Genomic DNA, 19,209 nt, shown 5'->3' on the forward strand with positions numbered 1-19,209 from the left:
ATATTATAAATGTAGCGCTTACTTTTTTATTTACAAGATATTTTTCTGAAAATTTAAAGTTTAAATTTTAAAAGTCAAATACTTGTTTGATTCTTTAAAGAATTTAATTTTATACCTACTTTTAGTTTTTACTGTATGAAATAATTGTAGTATAAGTTTAAAAAAGACACACTCCTGATTTAGTAGTCAACCCAATGTGTGAGTACATTACGTTTGGTTTGATGAGAATATTTATTATGACGTAACATAAAAATTGCGTAACATACTTGCGTAACATAATTATGACGTAACATACTTTAAATTATCTTTGTTTTCTTTAACTTCTGATAACAATTTTTTTAAAGGATAAAACATAAAATTTGGACAAAAAATACAAATTGACAGTTGACAAACTTTTTTGTATTTTCTCAACCTGAATCGATTAAAATAGTTATAGTTTCCAAGGTAACTTAGACATCGGTTTTGGTATCTATTGTAGTTTTTTTAGTTTTAACTCCCAACCAGCAAGCAAACAAATATCGTGCGATAAGGAACATAGTTCCAAAAATATAATGAAGTTTGAACGAAGCGACAAAAAATGAGAACAATGGTAATTAATTTTATAATATTTAAGTTGAATCAAAATATTTACGCTATTGATTTTAAATAATTCTGGAACCGTTTCTGTAAACAATATACAACACCCATTTCATCAACAAACAACATATTATGTAAACGGGAAATATTTCATCCTGTTTCGCGGTTTTTTAAACATTACATTATACGTTATATAATTAATTCACATATAAATGTTCATTCTACCCATACCTACCCGTTACCGTCGATGAAAACTATCATCATGGTATAAAATACTAACTGCCTGCTAAAATATTTCATTTATGTCGTTATTAACATAACACAAATCGTATTTATCTCCACCATGACTTCCAATATGATACATTTGTCGAAAAATATTCATAAATTGTTTATTAATAAATGAAGCAATTTGAATTGAACGGTTACAAGCGTCAAAATAAAAAAATTTGCATTGAAACTGGTTTCAATCAGTCAGTAAAAATAGACTAGATAAGGTATAAAATAGGGTTCATATTTGAAACCATGGTAGGGAAATATTACTAGAATTAATGTGTTGAGTTGATCGCAATGGATTAACCTTGATTGCCAGTAACGTCTTTTTCGAATCGTATTTTATACCAAGACACTCGCTTGACCAAGAAATTCGCAATCATTTGCTAGGATTTCATAAATCTTTTTGAAACGATAGATATAACATTAAAGATATTCATTTAAATTTAAGTTTTGTATTCGTACTACTGATTCGTCAGTTATAGTGAGGTGATACTTCACAGCATTAAAAAAGCTTTTTTATTCAATCGTATAATTCATATAGGTATATAAATTATAATTATACAATTCATAACTGTAGAAACTTTTAACGTAACTACGATTTTCAATTATATTTAATTTTTAATGGAATCTTTTAAAAAATCCACACTATTTTTGCCTTTATTCTCTTATACCATGTACATATATGAAATATATCAAAGTATACCAAGTTTAGTCCCAACTTTGTAACGCTTAAAAATATTGATGCTACAAAGTTTGGGTATATGTGTTCATAAAATCAATTTCCAGTTGCCCTTCTGAATGCCTCGCCATCTGTCTGTCGACATGATACCCCAAAAACGAAAAGAGATGTCAAGCTCAAATTTGCTCAACTAGCGTGCTCAGGATGTAAAAAGTGAGTCTAAGTTCGTAAATGAGTAACATAGATTAACCGTTAGAGATAGAACAAAAGTTTAAATGAAAAAAATGTTCCTTATAAAAAAATGAACAACATTTGTTAAGAACATTTTTTTCGTAAACATCACTGTTTACCCGTGAGAGCACAAATGAAATTAGAACAAATATTGTAAGTATACGTTTGTATTGTATCAAGTACACATGTTTTGTATGTCTTTGTATAAATGGAACACTGACGAAGTGAGCAGAAAGATACTCTTATTACTGTGTGTGTAATAGTGACTATCTTTCTTTACTTACATGACGTAAAAAAACAAACGGTGCAGTGGCGTAATCAACACTGTCTATACATTACATGGTACTTCAACAACCAACTCAGTTAATTGTTTGTTTTGACTTGTTTAAAAATAATTTTTATCAGTGGTATATTTTAATCGATTATTTCCCAGTTTTTAAAAACCACAGTTTTAAACATTATATTTATTAGTTTAATAATCGTATTAAAAACACAAAAACAAATAGAAATGTAATTGAATGTGTTTACACAAATAAATAAATAAAAATAAAATAAATTGCATTTTTCCCAGAAGTATTCCGTGTAAAACCAATAACATAATTGACGAAAAATTAGTCTTCGGAAATAATTACAAGCAAAATAAGACATGCCTCGAAGTATTAAGTGCGGTAATTTAATGCTGCAAAGATCTTGGTCTTGTGTTGGTGACTCTCGCAAGAGTCTTGCTTCTTATTTAATGATAAAGTGTACTTAAATTAAGGGTACCTTTCCTATAAATCAAGAATTCTATAAAAACAGATTAGTTTGTTTGTTCCTCACCAATTTAACAAAAATTTTTGATTTTACGCGTATTCGCCGTAATGTAAGTGAGATATAAACCTTTCTGAACAAACTCCCTTTATCATTTTTGGTGAAAAAATTATTAACTTCCCAGTACAGGAAGTTATGGGTCTGATTTTCGAAAACATACCATTACTTTTATGGTTAGGACAAATCATCAACACCAATTTAGAGTGTGTGTGTGTGTCTCTGAGTTCGTTGTCATTTTTATCGTCATTGATATCGCTCGAAAAAAAAAAGATATCGACTTTATTGAATTGCCGATCGAAGCCTATTCACAGAAATATGATCCGAAAGGAGTTTCATAACATTCGGTCAAGTTGTTTCAAGATGAGGGAGTTTTTTTTTAATTTTTCCCTGATTATGCCGCGCAAGCAAAACATGATATCGACTTCGCTGAGGTGTCGATCGAAGCGTAGTAACGGCAATATGATCCGAAAGAAATTTCATAACATTCGATCTAGTCGTTTCGAGTCGAGAGAGTTTCTTTTAAATTCTTTCCTCATCAATAACGCGTGACCAAAAAATTATATCGACTACGTTGAGATACCGATCGAAGCATATTAGTGGTAGGTAATATGATGCGAAAAGTATTTGATAATATTCGGTCGAGTCGTTTCCAGTAGGTTGATCTTTTATTATTAAAATTTTTTTTAATAATTTTTTATTATGATGGAAAGTTGATCGTGTGGACCTCAAGGGTCTTACTAGACTCTATCCATGGCTTGTTATTTTTTTTTATATCTCATTTTGGTGCGAATGTGTAGGACTGTTCGAGTTCTAAAATTCTATACATTAAAAACATCAGAAACAAACTCGATCGTTTGTTTCTTCGTGATCACGTACTTTAGTCTATGGTTTATTTTTCTGTGCCACATTGCATTACATACACTGGTTATTATTACATATAATTATGAGCATTATTTGAACAGCAAACACACAAACAACAAGAAGTAAAAAAAAAATTATAAAATAATGAACATACATTATTACATAAGTGAAGTAATTTATAAATAAAATATAATTTTTATTTTTCTATTTTTTTTTTTGCTCTCTTTGTTCATCTTACTCTTGTAATAATGGTAATGAAATATGATGTTGTCTAATCAGGAAATACAGTACTTTATCAGTGTACTTATTCATGTGTACATTTTATAAGTGTACTTTATATAGAGTGACTCAATAATACCTTGATAAGATTCGGGCATGAGTTTTTTGTCATCAAAAGAGTCAGAAACGTTAACAAAAACATAGAAGCTTTCAAACCAAAATTATAATAATGATATATAAATTATTATTGTTTTAAGGTGATTGTAAACCTATAATACTGTAAAAAAATTTGGTTTATTGCACGGTACATAGATATAAACGCAATACATGCTTTGTAGTAAAATTATGTGTTATTTTTAGCTTTACAATACCACGCCACTACAAAAATATATTATAAATTGTGTGCAAGTGCTGCTTATAAATTTGATAATATAAATATCTCTATTCAATCATCAATACTCTAACTATAGTCGTCTCTGTTCATCAAATGATGGATCTTCGATTAATTCATAATTAAATTAAAAATTTGTTTTTATATCATCGACAACCTCATATTTTTATTGTATTATTATAAAGTACAAGATTGTCTAAATATTTTAGAGTTTTTTATCACACTCTCTAGATTTTTTTATATAAAAATATCCAATTGAAAAGGATAACCTGTATGATTCATCATTTTTTCAGCCAACTTTGAACGATAAAAAAGCGGTCTAGGTGCAACCCGAAAGGTCCGCACGACTAACTCCCCAGTAGAAGAAAGGATAAAAAAATATCATATGTTTTAATATTTATAATTGTTTTTCATTTTTTCGTGGACCCCGCAGCTAGGGCTTCGCCCCCTGAACCCCCCATGACGTTAAAACTATATAAGTGATAAGTGATAATAGTGACAATTATTTTTCATTCGGTACAAAAAACGGTTTGACTGATTTTGCTCAAACCCTAATCAGGTCTAAGCTACATAAGTATGCGTTAAATGAAACTGGTCCCATGTCAATATCATAATTTGTTCTCGAGATATGTGAGACGAATATTGAATCCGAACATACAAACATACATACATATATACATGTGCACACACGGGCATCCTTTTAAGAACCATACTATTCGAGTCTAAAGGCCTTGAAACGTGGAGATATGTCTAAATTATCAATTTGCAAAATCGGACCCATTACAATAACTATCCCACTGGGAAGTTAATAATAATAGAAAGCCCGATGACCTAGGAATTTTTTGTGATTTTTGGAAATTTTGTTAATCAAAAAATCGGTCGATGTCAAAGCAATTTGTTAGCAAATTTAACATAAAGTAATGTTTCGAAAACAACTTGTAATGTAAGTTTTTGGAAAGAAGAATAATAATAAAATGACATTATATGTTCCAGGATGAAGGCTTAACCCAGAAAGGACGTATAATTCATCAAGAGATGGAAGTAAAGTTTTTGTTTCCAGGGCAGGCTAATCTGGACCAAGCATAGTATAGCTTTTATTGAATAGTAAGCTGCTGGTAAATTAAGATTAAATAATATAGCTGATCAAAAGTTATAATCAAATAGATTGTAGGTAAAACTTTTTTATTTGAAACTTTTTCGCCAATATTTAATTAATTGGGTCATGCCTTATTTTTACTTCTAGTTTTATTTCGACAATTCATTTGAAACAAATAGTACAAGGAAATCCCATTATTTATCAATCAAATTTTAAACTCCAACCTAATGTATATAATAGGTAGTTATATTCGTTGTATGTAACAATAGCTTTTTAAAATCACTTTTCTAATAATGACAATGATGTTATTTGAGTTTGTTGTATATGGTATGTTTTATTAATGTAAAGGGTGATCGAATTTTAGTTTCCTGTTTGCAACTCTATAAATTTTAGAATGCTAAGAATACTTGCAATTATTTCAAACGTCAAATGTTAGTTTGAAATATTCCATTTACGTTTACATATGAAACATTTAACTAACGCTCAACGCAAGAGTTTCATTTTTACTAATATAAATGAGAAACTTTTCAAAATTGTTTATATGGCAGAGGAGTCCATCAATTTTGTTTTGAAAATCAAACTTTAAACTGAACAGTTTGTTCTTCCTTAGAGCTATAATTCTGGTTTGTGATAAACATTTTTATTTCGAATATATGATTCAATATTTTGATATTTTCAAGTGTTTATAATATTCAAACAATACAAACCCAATAATGTTTAATAATTAATGCAAAAAAAAAATCGGGAGCCCCCGATAGAGACTATGTTCTTTTTTCTATAACATATATATTTTTCATTTAAAAAAAAAAAATGTTCACTTGTTCTACGAAAATTTGGAATAACCTATAAGAACTGTGTATAGACTTACACTTAATTTGTCATTTACTATACTATTTTCATGTAAAAAATTAAAAAATAGCCATAGCAACACCTTCAAAAATTATCCACTGGAAGCGCTGGCGTCATTTTAACTGTACCTCCCTGCGTACCCAACGAATATTTAATATTCGATTACTAAAAATATAACTAAGATAATATCATATTTTATGAGCTTTTTTTTTTAATGAAAGTTAGGAAACTCAATTTGGATCATCTTTTATATAATTCTAATTTGTTTAAAAGTTATATCAAACAGATACAGAATGAGCATGGAACTACGGCATATTTTTGACAAACTTTCTCAGATATGTTGTACGATCAATGACGAAATTCCGTATATATGTATTTCAACGATACAACCTAGTAGGCATGAATTTAGTGTTTCTCAACCAAGTCCGTAAAAAGACTACAATTTGCTCACTGACAAAAATATATTTACGATATACCTACGTGATATACCTACATGTACCTATATTTTAGGTCTACATATTAATGATTCACAATATACCTAAAAATTATTCTTTCCAAATAAATAAAAAAAAACGTAAGGTGTCGTATAATAACTTTAATCATTGGCAGTATATAGTCATCAAATTTTTTTTCAGTCAAAGTACATTTTCAAGCAGCAAAATCTCACTTTTTTAAATTAAGGCAACACTTAAAGGTCCACGTAAGTAAATGCTTGTAGCCTCCATTCTCGAAACTTAAACTTCATCAGGCCATGTAGAAAGGTATACATCGGTATCCAAATTTCAAGAGTTAGAATTTTATCCTGAAAAACTTCATGTGTTCCCGCTCAGATATATTTATCCACACCAAGCAATTTTCCTATTATAGACAATTTATTTCTTAATCTCGGCAACTTCTACACAACCTTATCGTGTTTAATAAAGGAAATAATACATTTTTCTGTTGCATTCTGTATTTAAATATGAGATTTCAAGTTTTAATTACATATTTATGAAAATATTAATTAATTTGATTTTAATGTTTTCTGGTATTCAACAAAATGTAATACATATTTTATATTTTATACAATTTATTAACATACCATATTATATAAATTAAATTCGCATAATCTAATCAAACAAAAATTTATTGTTTGCAGTACTACAAAATATTTACCGTAGAAGTGTAAACTTATTACGTAATTATTCAACAAACAAACATAAAAATTTAAGAGAAATAATTGATTTTAAAAAATGACGTTCATTAATGATTTTAAAAAATGATGGTTTTGGTACGGAAAAAAGCATGCATAATGAACTATATTCTGTGTTCTATAGCCAAAAGTACGTACTTTCTGACTCCAGAAAGAACGACTTTTGTGGCGAAGGGAATATTCATGTATTTTTTTATATTTTTTAATTCATTGTTTATACCGTTATGACATAGTAAAAAATATAAAATGTGTTGAAAAATGCTGTAATTAAGTGAAAAAAATATTTAAAATAGAGAATAATTTTGAGATGTTTAAGCGCAGTCCTTTTGGCGCTCTCTGTTGATGATGTATTAATAAGTGATCTGCAAGTTGGTGACAGTTCAATTTACTGTTTTACTACATTGTAGGTGTAATACCCACGTATGTAGTAATTATAGTATATATACATGGTAATATCATACAAAATATAAGAAATTAATTCCATACAGAATATCATCAAGTCTGACAAGCCACATACTATGTCGTCATGCCCGTTTTAAAATTTGAATTTCTCTCACTGAATTTGTACTTTAATTAATTAATCTTAAGTAATTAAAATGATATTAATAACTAAAATAATGGTTTAATTCAAATGTCCAGCCAATAGAGTTACGGAAAAAAAACTTTGAACCTAATTTAAATTTCAAGAATATTCCCTATTAACCTGTGTGACAGGATTTAGGAAAAAATAGACCCGAAAACAAGGCCTAAAAACTTTAGAACCCGACCATTTCTCTATAGTCGACAAACTCAACCCAACCAACTCGTAATTACAACAATAATCCAGGTCCTTTAAATTTTCGGCTTATTTTTTCCGATTACCCTGTACACCTAATTTTTGTTCCTTTTAATCAAATTTTGAACCATTATAAAGTAAAAACTAAACTTGCAATACCTTTGTAGATTACATACATGTAAAGGATATAAAAATGCATATATTACTATTTAATATAAATTATTTTATTAAATGTACATTGACCTCATCATATACTCCATAATGTTAAAAAAAAAAAGATTATATGGTTATAATAAATTACGTTACACAGAATTAATTTGACTAATTACCGTATATAATATGAGTAAATGAAAGTATTTAATAAGATCTATTATCTCATCAAAATGATCATTGTAATTAAATATTTTGATGGGAAAAATTATGAAGAATTATAAGGAAATTATGATTATGAAAACATAAATGTTTTTTTAAATTAAAAATTCACTTAAAAAATAAATTTATATTTCTTTGAATTCACCGAACAATACTCACGAATTTTGTTAGATAAATAATTTTAAAAAAAATTTGGTTACTTAGACTCATGCCAAAATCTAATTTAAGAGCAATTGATTGACCATTTCTTTATGCGATGATAAACAAAGGGTCGCGTCTTTTGCATTCCGTTATTATCGAGCAGAAATTACTGAAAATCAAAAACACGAATTTAAGTTATTGATGTCACAACATAATTTAAAGAATTAAAGTCAATCGCATGGAATAATTTGTTTTACATAAACGACGATTATACTGATTAATCCCGAATTCTTTAAATTTATATATGGTTTTATAAATTAAATAAAAAACCTTTATAACTGTGCTATTGAATGTAAAAACTGGACAAATTGATAATTTAATAGCGTTGTGTATTCAAATATTTCAATAAACTTGTAATAAAATATTCTAAGCAACTTTTACTGATGGTTTTTTTCGATATCTCTGACGCTAGGCCAAATATTAAGAATCGACTCTACTTGTCAATTTGTAGTGGACTGAGTTTACAGTTCAGATTTCGGTTAGGTATCTTAAAAAGTGAGCAAACCAACACTCTTTATGACTATGCAAAATTTTAGATTGATTTTCTTATAAATAACGAAAATATGAGGGTGTCTTCATCTTAAATGCGACACAGTGTATATCAGATTTTTTAATATTAATTTAATGTATTTTAGTGTGGACTATGAACTGCTTATTTTACATGAACAGCTTATTTTAACAAGTGAAATTTACAAAATTTAAAAAACCCCCGACAAATGCGATTTAGTCCTTCTAAACCGATTTTTGGAAACTTAGCTATAAAATATTCTCAATCAATTCGGTTCGACCGTTTAGGGGCTACGATGCCACTGAGAAACACACAGATAAACACTTTAAAATTATAACACTCCTTCTTAAGTCAATTACAAGTGATGGTCAAGGACATCAGATGAGATGAAAAGGATATTTAGAGAGCTATCATTTTTTGGGACTAATTTTTGGAAATATTTTAATAGAAATTGAAATATTTGTGTTGACTTTGTTCTTTTGAATTATTGTTTTAAATTACCTAATTATTTTACCATCTCAGTTTTTGAAATGAATTGAATCAGGTTTATTTGGCCATTCATTTCCAGAGTAATTATTTATATGTCATTTCTTTTCGAAGCGATTTTGAAGATCATCGCCAATTTTTTAGTTTTTTTGGGGTACATAAACCTAAACGCACTTGAAAGAACACTCCGTTATATTACCTTTCAAATGAAAACAAAAAAATTAAAATCGGTTCATCCGTTCAGGCGATACGATGCCACAGGCAGACAAACACACTGACACACACACACATAACGGTCAAATTTCTAACATTCTATTTTTTTAGTTCGGGGGTTAAAAATAGTTTGTCATCCTTATATTGAAAGAGTTAATATTGTAAGAATCACTCTGTAATTTTTGTTCAATAAAACTTGCGTTATATATATGTTATGGATGAAATATCAATCCTGTGAAATTTATTCAAATTCCTGCATATAAATAATTTCATGGAATTACCTTAATAAAATTACACCTACAGTATCTAAAACAGAAACATTACTTACAGCTAAAATAAAAACACAATTTAAATATATTATACTTAGAACTGAACTATGGTGTAATTTCTTTAAGATTCAAGAACATTTTGCGTTTGTTAAGTAATAATATTAAAAACAATTCTTCATATACTCGTATATACACAAAGTCAGTGAATGTTCATTGCCATAGATAAATATCTAAACAGGTTACTTATATACATCCATACATATTAATTATAAAATCTTTTTTATTTCTAAATAATCTTAATACCATGTAATTATTTATATATGCGTATTTCTTTATCTTGTTTGTTTGAAAATTTTATATGAAAAAACATGGAAGTTATTACCTGTATGAAAAAAAAGTAGAAATAAAGTTTATTCATACAGAAACTAATAAAATTCTTCTTGCCGCTACCGGAGTAAATAATTCTAACTACTAGTTATTACAAAATTACTTCATACAACTTTGGCCGATTTAAGATATGGATGGAATAAATTTGACGTTAATTTGCTTCCTTATAGATATTATTTGCAACTTTTAGTTCACATATTAGAATAATTTTTGTGTAAGTATTTTCACCAGTATCATAGCTGGCGAAATACGTTTAAACTCCAGAGAATCACAGTTTTTCACACTGCGGCATTTTAAGAAGATATATTTAAGGTAGTTCCTCCGCGACAGTCCAGTCAAAAAGTTTTGGACTAATACTATCATTCAGTGCATTAACTGTGCTATGACTATTATACATATACCATATATTATTTTCACAAGACTGTAGTTACTCACTATTATATCTCCTATACGTATACACACACACACTATGAAATATATCTCTACTATTATTCTTTATATCCTCTCCACAAAAAATCATCGCTAAAACGAGTTATTTATTTAACTTTTTTATCGAAACTATATGGTAAATAATTTTTATTTTTTTTTTATATTTTCTAAATATAGTATTCTACATTATATTAGATTTTCATAGAGATGGTGAACGTCATTCATTGATAAATAAATATAAATTTGTCATTTTTATACGCTTCTCCCATGTACACGTACAAATTGCGTCACTTTTAATTGCTAATATCTCATGTATGACATGGTAAATCATCTTATAATTTTAACAGCATGTGTATTATGAATTAAATATTTTATATTCTGAGTTTTGAGAAATTCTTGAAATATCACTATCGTGTAGGTACTACCTTAACTTTATAAAACGGAAACTCTGAATTTGGATTGAACGATAATTAACCCATTTGGATTGAACGCTAATTGAATATATCAAGGTACTTACATAATAAGTTTAGTCCCAAGTTTGTAACGCTTAAAAATTATGATGCAACAATCAAATTTTGGTATAGGTATTCATAAAATCACCTAATTAGCCCATTTCCGTTTGCCCGTCTGTCTGTACTAAATACGAAAGGAGATATCGAGCTGAAATTTTTAAAACATGAGCAACGAACGTCAAATGAGTCTTGGGTTCGTAGGACCCATCTTGTAAACCATTAGAGATAGAACAAAAGTTTAAATGTAAAAAACGTTCCTTAAAAAAAAAAAAAGTTTTGTGTGAAATATTTTTTTCGTAAACATCATTGTTTATCCGTGAAGGCGCAAATTAGGTTAGGAACATATAGTATGCACGTGTGTAAGAAGAGTGGATGCTTCTTTTGTTACGTGACGTAAAAAAATTAACGATTCCGTAATCAACACTGTCTATACATGGTATTTTAACAATTAACTCAATCAATTGTTGGTTTTCACTTGTTTTAAGTAAATTCAGCTCATGTTACTCGACTGATTATTTAGCTTTTTAAAGGTAAAATAATTTTTAAATTCGGGAAGTAGTTTTTGAGTTTTTTAAACAAACAGACTAGCATACAAAAATGAAATATTTTCTCCCTGTAGTGCTAGTTTAGATGTATTCATTCCATTTCTTAAACCGAATCAGGCCATGAGTTATATCTATACTTGAGAGGAACCGGATCAATGCATCATGTGTATACCTACTTGTGATTTAGAATTGAATACAAATAAATTATGGATAGTTCCTAACGACTTAAGACTGCATACATAACTTTTCCTTATTTTGATATAACCCATTTTATGGCATATTCTGTACAATCTAGAGAGATTGAATTGAATTGCATACAGTTTGAAAAGTTAACAAATTACCAGTTAACAAAGGACAGAACACCAGATTAAGACTTTTCTGCTAACTGTACACTATTCATTTTTTTCATTTTCTGCTCGAAAAAGAAACAATTGTAGATACTTCTTTAAAAAGTTAAGCAATCTTGCTTTTCAAAATACAGTATTTACCACCTGGTATTAGTGAAATCTAGCAAAATTACCATTCAGTTTCGAATGATAATTCCATAAATTTTAAATGAAAATAAACATTTTTCATATTAATTATGTTGTTATTTCAATTGTAATAATAAAGTGAGTTTCCTTCAGATAATGTCACTAAAAGAAATCAATTGTATTATGAAAAAATAGAATATTAATATTATGATTCATATTAATAATTAAATTAGATAATAAATTATAATAAAATTGACTACGTGTAATATATATATAATATTATTGTACTGATCAGCATTTATTATATTTAATTGAACAAGGCTAATATTCATTTTAGTTAATTAAATATTCTTTTGTGTCTATGTATTTTCTGTAATTTATTACCATATATTTGCAGGGAGCAAAATAGGTGGAGGGGACACCTAAATCGATCGCAGTGCTATCAGCTTAAAAAATTATTTGTTTTATTTAAAATATCACTAATTTTCATATGTTTGTGATAAATCTAATATTTCAAGTGATAAATTTATTTTTTTTTTTGGCCATTTTTTTTTTTTTTGGAGTTTGATTTATTAGATTTAATTGAACAAGGCTAATATTCATTTTAGTTAATTAAATATTCTTTTGTGTCTATGTATTTTCTATAATTTATTATCATATATTTGCAGGGAGTATAAGAGGTGGAGAGGACACCTAAATCGATCGCAGTGCTATCAGCTTAAAAAATTATTTATTTCATTTAAAATATCATTCATTTTCATTAGTTTGTGATAAATTTTTTTTTTTAAGTCATGTTTGGGGAGTGTGCAATTGTTCTTATTTCTATCAAGCGTACACGGGGTGTAAAAACTTTTTTGAATAATGAGGTAATCACAACTAAACATAAATTCCATTGCGACTTTTTAAATAATCTTAAATGTCAGTTACTCATACGTGCCTGTATGTATGCATGTTCTTGCAGAGGCATTAATTTTGAAATCGGCGTTCTTCGTTCAGCTTTCAGCTTTATAAGGAGCATAAAGAATCGCCAATTTTAAATAATCACTTCTAAAATTTAAAAACCAATAGCATTCGTTCAATAATTTTTATTACACTATAAGTTATTATTTATTAGCTTTTATTTAACTTGCAATGAATGTATATATGCATGTATGAATGTGTGTTCGTCGGGTAGAATTTTGCAACTCAATTTTGAAGCAGTTATCGCCAGCCGATTACGGAAAACTAAGTGTTTATCAAAAAGGACACGATTTTCAAAAGGCGTCATAGAATCCGTGTCATCGGACATCAGATTCGTAAACAGCGACCGCAAATACCTTCTAAAAGAAATTTTAGTCGACAAATACTTAGTTTGGCGATTTTGTATCAAAAAAGTAAAATTCTTGGCAAAAGGGGCACAATTTTGAAAATATGTGACAGAATTCATTAATCAGCGTTCAAAAAAAACTTCCAGATAACAGTTTAGACGATAAATACAAAATTTTTCATTTTTGTTCCGAAAGTCAAATTTCGGGTAAAAAGTGTTTCGATTTTTTGGAATACGTGACAGAATTCATGTAATCTGACATCAAATTCGTAATCACCGACCAAAAAGCATTTCAAAAAAACTTAAACTACATATACCCCCCGCTGGCGCCCTATGCCCTTTTCTGGGTAGGTTAAGTTGGCTGAATGTTCCTCGGGGTCCTGTAAACACGTTACAAAAAATCCTATCATGCATCCCGGCTTACATATTCGACTAAAAGCAATGAAACATTATTAAGATTTTTAGAAGTGATATAAAAAGATTTGATATTAATCTAGATGCGAGGAAACAGCTGTTTGAAATTTGAGAAATAAATAAAAATTTAAAATCGTCAACTTCAATTTAGCGTCAGTTTATTTTCATCATTTTACACCATAAAGAAAAAAAAATGATTGTTTCCTGACTTTTAGTATTTGAGCATTCACCAACATTAACTTTAACATGCCACTCATTCTGATGTAAAATAATATTTTAAATTTGGTCTCCAATAAATTCAACATTAAATTTGATTTTTAATAAAATTATTAACACGAAAACATACAGTAGAGTCACGATAATCGAAAACGTCAAGTAATCGGAACACTTTTCGTCGGGCCGCACTTTACATAGCATTCTCTACAATCACTCACAAATGATATTGTTTGTTTGTGTATAAACCTTTTTGTTTGTTTTTGTATATGATTTATTGTTCTAATTCTTAAAGCCCGATAGAATCCTAATAACCCGTGTTTAATTTCGCTCTGTGTACAGATTCACTTAAAAACATACATTCCAATGCTGTTTTTGCAATGCTTCATTTTATTTATAATGAATTTTCCATACAATTCCAGTAATCGGAACACCTCTACTTTTTATTGAGTTCCGATTATCGAGACTCTACTGTATATAAAAATATTTATGTATACTTAGAACGCTTGTACTAAGGTATAAGGTAAGCATATTTATTACATAACTTGCATGACTTGTCACGGCCTAATGGTTATTAAAATATATTATTTAAATACCTTAAGGTTAAATTTGTGTGTAAATAAAATATTATTTTCTTACTTTACTGAGTTACTTACAATCATAATATTTAGTCACGCCTTTTATTTCAATATTACTACAATTTGTATTTAGTATTAATAAGAGAAGTGTATAAGAAAATTTTTGCATGAAACTTTAAGAAAAAAAAAAAACAAAAAAAAAAGTTTATATATTACTAGCTTGATACCCGCTTGCTTCACTGGGCTTAAAAGTAACAACCATCGCTTTATAGCCTCCAGCTCTCTTGATCTCACTTATCCCCTTTCCATAACACTCGAAGGGATAGTTTTACACAGCTAAAATATACGCACAGCTTTCTATTTTTTAAGTGTAAAATAGTCATTATTCATTGACTATATTAGAAAAGATGGCCATGAATTTATTTAAATTCATTTATTATTTTCAATTTTTTCAGAAATCTTTAATTCAAAATGATGATCATAGATGGAGCAGTAAAATATCAGATTTCATGTGTTATTCTAATGTATGAGCTATATTATTCTACAGTTTCATTCAAATCCATTCGGTAGTTTTTGCGTGAAAGCGTAACAAACAAACAAATATTTATAGGGAAACGTATAAAATATGTAGGGATGGCAATTTATTCAAAAATTTTGGTCTACATTGGAACTAAATGTTTAATTTATGAGGAAAAAAACCATTTACTTATTTATTTTAGAAATTATTCTGTGTTTAAAAAAAAGTATTTAGAAATGAAGCCCAAAGGAAAACAGTCCATTTACCCACATATAAACAACGTTTAATTGACATCCTATCATACAGTGTATCATATTCATTGAATACTGTACCGTCTATAGGTATGTTTAAAAGCAATGATATCATTTATAAAGGTAACTTTGATGGTAGGTATATTATACTATATAGGGTACAATTTTATTCAGCACTATTGAACCAATACTTATCAAGCCATGATAAAGCACAAAATCCATATTTCTATACCATATCTTCTAAATATTCCAATGTTTTTATACCATGCATATGAAATATACCTAGGCACACTAAGTTTAGTCCCAAATTTGTAACGCTTAAAAATATAAATACTATGAACAAAATTTTGGTATAGGAGTTCATAACATCACCTAATTAGTCCATTTCCAGTTGTCTGTCTGTCTGTCTGTCATCACGATTACTCAAAAACGAAAAGACATATCAAGCTATTTTTAAAGCGTGCTAAGGAAGTTAAAAGTGAGGTAAAGTTCGTAAATGAGCAACATAGATCAATTGGGTCTTGGGTCCGTAGGATCCATCTTGTAAACCGTAAGAGATAGAACAAAATTTAAATGTAAAAATGTTCCTTATAAAAAAAAGCAACATACATGTACCTATGACATGTATGTATGTGTAATGTGACAGAGTAAGCAACACTGTCTATACATGGTATTTCAACAATTAAATCAGTCAATTATTTGTTTTCACTTGTTAATTTTTCAATTTAATAAAAAATGGACGAAAAAAATATGTTGATAGTATAAAAATAATAATGATGTGGGTGGCCTCTGTGATAAGGCGTATGTCAGAAAAACGGAGGTTAAATCCCATTATTATTATTATTATCGAAGAAATTAAAAGTTAATAAAAAGTAGGAATTATTTGCTACACAAATAAATATTATCTACAAGTTTCATAGTTTTTCAATCTAGATTATTTTTGACAGTAGAATTGTTTTTCTTCAAATATTGATGAATTTCATTAATTTTAAGTATAGGTAGGTATTATCGCAAACAATTTTAAACCAATTATTATTTTATGACAATTTAAAATCTTATTGACAAAGCTTTTTTCTGAATTTGATTATACTATTCTACCTGCATTCCAAAAAGCAAAGCATAGGTATATATTCTGTAATGATTTCAAAGTACAAATTTATCCCATATATTACATACCCAATAAAAACGATATTGTATACATAATTCCATATTTGCCTACAGATGTTTGAAGAGAAGTATAATTATTTCAATATTATATGTATAATTTTGTTTACATATTAAAAGCAATAATATCATTATCATTGTTATTGCTCATTATTAATAATTTATATTACGATTTATAAGTCTTGAAAATTTTAACTGGTATTTGAAATTGTTATCATTGTATGTTTAAGATAGTTTAGTATGGTAATCGAAAAATTCATACCATTCTTCTTTGTCGACATATTTCATTGTGTAAATACATTAACAGGGTATCTCAACATAGCTAGTCTAAGGCGTTTTTTAAGGGGAAGTTATCTCATCTGTTACAGTTTCACTGCAAGTGTTTTTGGGTCGGCCCATCATTTTGTAGAATCTCGTACTGTATAATCAAGGGCTGTTGCAACTAAATTTCTATAATGCAAATTTAGAGAAGAGAGAGTAAAAATAACAAAATCTGGGATCAACATTCCTCGATGAATATTGTCGATAAAATAAAATAAGGGGTACTTTACTGTAAAACGCAAAAATTACATTTTTCGACAAACCTGAAAGATGGGTGTACAAAAAAATGATATCTGATTATTTCTTTCTGCATATAATTAGGCCTTACAGATGTTTTATCGAAAATACCTTCTTTCATAAAACAAATAATAGAAAAGTTTTCCATATGGTGCCGACTTAGCTGGATACACTGTATATATATGCTTTTGAGATATTTTTGAATACAAATTTGATCCCCAATTTAATAACCTCTAGAAAACATAATGGACTTATTCTAGCTAAACTCATTTCACATCTCAGATACTTCTCTCTTCGTTAATTCAGATATTTTATTGAAATGTCAAGGCACAGGCCCATTATAAATCTGTGGAGTCTTATTTTCAAACAATGTTGAGTCTTATTTCAAGCAATGATCTAAATAAATAAACAGGCTGAAAACTACATCTGTATTTCGAATAGAAATTATTGAATATTTAATTATGTATTTAGAAAATACTCAGATTCAATTCATAAATACCATAGATTAAAATGAAATATTTCTAATTATAGAATATTATTCAAGGTGAGAAATGAATTGTTTCAATATTTGTTTATCAAAAACTATTTCAAAATAATTGTTTTTTTTTTTTGATAAGCAATACAATAAATAACTTTTGAATAGAAAAAAAAATCAAAATTGTTTCATTACTTTTAATTATTTTTACGTTTGTACGTCAGAAATAAGAAAGTGTAAGGAAAGGCAGGACACAGAAAAAAGTGTGTTTTATCATTTACAGGAAAAATTAGTAACATGAAAAAGTATGACCATAGCAATCTTCACAACCTAGAGCCGATACTTTTATTAATATATATCTGCCTCCTTTAACAGTTTTCCTGATTAAACTAAGGAATCTAGTTCTATCACATCAAATTCCATGTGTAAACGAAAATTTCGTTATATTTTACTGTCCCCATGAACACTAAAAATAGCACTATGATGAAACAAAACTCGAATACTTTTCAACTTTGGATTTCCATCATTTCTTATGTCAAGTATTATGAGAAATATGTACCAATTATAATGAAAATTTACAGAAACTGAAAGTTTTTTTAAAAATAAAACCGAAAATATAAAAGTGAAAAATTATCCGAATTAATTCAAATCAAAACTAACAAACGCGGTGGTTTATGTTCGTATGCAAAAAAACCGTCAAGAATGGCGTTCGCGGGATTTCGAAGCTTTGATATTTTTATTCAATTTAGTTTTGTGCATATTTTGAAACAACCACATTTTTTAGACAACATTGTAGGGATTATTATACATTTTATACTACACTAGCGGTCATTCTCCAATCATATGGGGTGAAGATGGATGTGAATTCGCATTCTAGTACATTCCAGGAACCTGAGTATTATGTTTCTAATACAATTGATTGATATTTTATTTTGTTCGTTAAGTCCTGGATTTTAGTTGTACAAAAAGTTTTAAATTTTAACAAATTGTTTCTATCTATCTTCCTCTTTAATAATTAAATTTTATAGCCAACTATATAAATTTTATTATTATTTGTTGTTTAATATTTTATTTTAATTTTAACCATAAAACAAAATAATTACTATTACATCAAAAATATTGTGTAATTTGAAAATTTATAGCCATATACCTATATTTATTTTATTATACTTACCAAATACGATTTCATGATAGTTTGCACTCCGTTAGTCAAAACTAAAAGAAGTTCTACGTGTTAACGCGATAAAGCGATTTAATGACGACATTTCTATGCTTGAGTGCTTGTTTGTATGTACAGGAAGTAAAAATTCAAATAGTTATTAAAAAATTCGTCTAAATTAGGTAATATATAATTATTAAATACATTTGCTACTTTTTATGCTTTTA

General features: G+C 28.0%; 1 protein-coding gene across 1 annotated transcript in view; it reads right to left on the reverse strand.

Moving 5' to 3' along the window:
- Positions 1-19,209, reverse strand: part of LOC123293739 (apoptosis-stimulating of p53 protein 1-like) — a 598,530-nt gene that overhangs the window by 473,589 nt on the left and 105,732 nt on the right. The window lies entirely within an intron of this gene.

This window comes from Chrysoperla carnea, chromosome 2, assembly GCF_905475395.1.
Source record: "Chrysoperla carnea chromosome 2, inChrCarn1.1, whole genome shotgun sequence".
In the NCBI taxonomy this organism is placed as follows: domain Eukaryota; kingdom Metazoa; phylum Arthropoda; class Insecta; order Neuroptera; family Chrysopidae; genus Chrysoperla; species Chrysoperla carnea.